Source organism: Brienomyrus brachyistius, unplaced genomic scaffold (genome assembly GCF_023856365.1).
Source record: "Brienomyrus brachyistius isolate T26 unplaced genomic scaffold, BBRACH_0.4 scaffold434, whole genome shotgun sequence".
NCBI lineage: Eukaryota > Metazoa > Chordata > Actinopteri > Osteoglossiformes > Mormyridae > Brienomyrus > Brienomyrus brachyistius.
The window spans coordinates 54,429-56,902 of record NW_026042709.1 but is presented as its reverse complement, the minus strand read 5'-3'; positions in this window follow the sequence as shown (position 1 = coordinate 56,902).

Sequence of the window (2,474 nt, the reverse complement as noted above, 5' to 3'; positions counted from 1 at the left end):
GTGTGTTTGCCTGCTCATCGGGCCACCATGTGGCTTAACGGGCCAAGTGGTTGGCCACCGTGCCTGACTCCCCTTTTGATTGTGGGTTTTGAGGATATCAGTGGGTCTGTGTTTTCATGATTGTCCCCCAGGCCACCATGCAGCTCAGCCCTTGATTCCAACTACAGTAGCAATCAGGTGGTTCTCGGTCTACTAGGACTGTATAACAGGATTCTTCACCCATTCTATCTTTACTCCTTCAGCCGCATACATGAGTCAGACCTATAGGTTATTCAAATTCCGTCCTGCCAAATTTACTGGACAGGAAGTGGACACTGCAAATGTGAATGTGTGAATACGCCAATACCTACATCTTTACAAGTTACATTAAGGGGTTTGGTACAGTAAATGGCTGTGAGGTGGGATTTCTTCTTGATGTCTGTTTGTAGCCCGTCCACCAGCAGCTGCTGCTGTATTTATCACACCAAGCAGGGAAAGTATATTGCTAAATTTTCCTTAGTTCAATTACGCTTGATTAAGCTAATTAAGCCGGCTATGTTATTTACATTCAGAAGGATGCCGCCATATTGGGTTATACACAGATGCCACGATAGCTCACACTCACATTCCCTCTTCATTATTTTTCTAAACACACTCTATCCTGCCTTGTCACCTGCAACAAGATCTCACTCCCTGTAGCAATAAAAGTCTTTCTTATGATTGAGCAGATTTCTGCTTCTCTCCTAACCATGGGCATCCAAAGTAAGATGAAGCAAAATGTTAGGAAATTTGATAACACATGGTTACTCTTTTGGTAACAGTGACTTTGGTTTTATTTTGATAGATGTAAACTACATAATATGGTCTTAACCTTGTTTTCTGTCCTAAAAGCAAACTTTTATGTTACAGGAGAAAAGTGCACAGCTGCTTGGATCAACCCCAGCTAATCAGCGCATATGGGAATCTTTTCAAAATACCATGTGAGTCTTATGCAATTTACCCAATTAATATAAGCTCTTTAGATGACGCTTAAATAATCAATTCCCATCAACTTAGTGTCAAAACACAAACTCAGTGGCAAAAAAGTGAAGGGCAACAGACTAAGTTGTGAAAATGAAATCTGCATGTGATGAAAGGGCATGTGACTGTATCGCGATGATTATAATCATCAGATCAAACGGACCACGGAGTTGGCGGTATGGTCACACTGCTGGTCCCATGTCAGTAGGGTATAGCACACCCCTGGGCCCGGATACTACTAGGATGTCACTGGTGTACCACTGTGCCGTCAGAGTGTGGTGTGTCACTCCACAGCATTGGCAGGATTGCTCCTCTCCCTGCAGCGCCACCATACGCACATGACGGTCATCTGTGGTACTGCAGAACTGAGATGTATCGCTGAACATGGTAGGACGCCAGTCGTCATCAGTCCATCAGTCCATGCCTCCCAGTGACTACACCACTCCAAACGCAACCGTTTCTGTGCTATTGTGAACGGCAGCCTATGCATGGGACGGTGAACCCGTAGTCCAGCTGATGCCAGTCATCGCGACACGATGATATAGGGTGTTGTAGAGAGTCCAGTAGCTGTGTCCATATATCAGGCGCAGGTGTCATGGGGATCTGTGATGCTTGGAGCACAATCCGACGATCCTTCCTTGGCGTGGTCTGTCTTGGATGACCAGAAACTTCACGACGTGTGTGGATGCCTCACGTGCCCATTGGTTTCAATATCAGGCCACTGTGATATCCGCATGGCCCACATGCAATTGCAGCACATGACCACCTGGCTTCATGTAAACCCGCAATGCAACCCTATCAAACTCCGTCAAGTGCCGTTAACACTGTCTAATGTGACTACGAGGCATCCTGTGTCTGGTGATTAAACATGCCAACTCCTTGCAATTTGAATCATTTACATATCCATCACTGGTCTGCACATGTACCAGATTACATCTTTAATCGGATAGTTACTTCTGGGTTCTCAACTTTTTTTTTCATAATACCCCTTAAGTGTATATGCCCTTCACTGATGAGAAATTCATCAACATCTAAGTCCTACATTCATGTACAATGCATATTAAATGAATATTTTGTCACTATTAGTTTTGATGTATCATTCTTTGAATGCACTCAATTGAATCATGGACAGTGGTTCCACATGGAAAAAAATGAATATTCCGAAAAGGAAAAATCCTTCTTCGGTTGATACATTCACTTTGTGTTCTGAGAATTTTTCCCTTGAGTGCCTTGTACAGTATGTCTAGTGTGTTTTTGGTGTGAATGTGGCCATAATCATACAAGGAAAAAACCACTGACTTGTAGTGAACATGTAAAACCGCAACATGCAGTGTCATACGTAACTGAAATAAGAAATGCTGGATTGCCTGAGTTGCATGCGTGCATGTTTTTTAATATGGGCAACATGGTTCCCTGAGATGCCTCAGTGTTGCTCACCGCCATCTCTAACACACAACCTCACAAACCATCTTAAA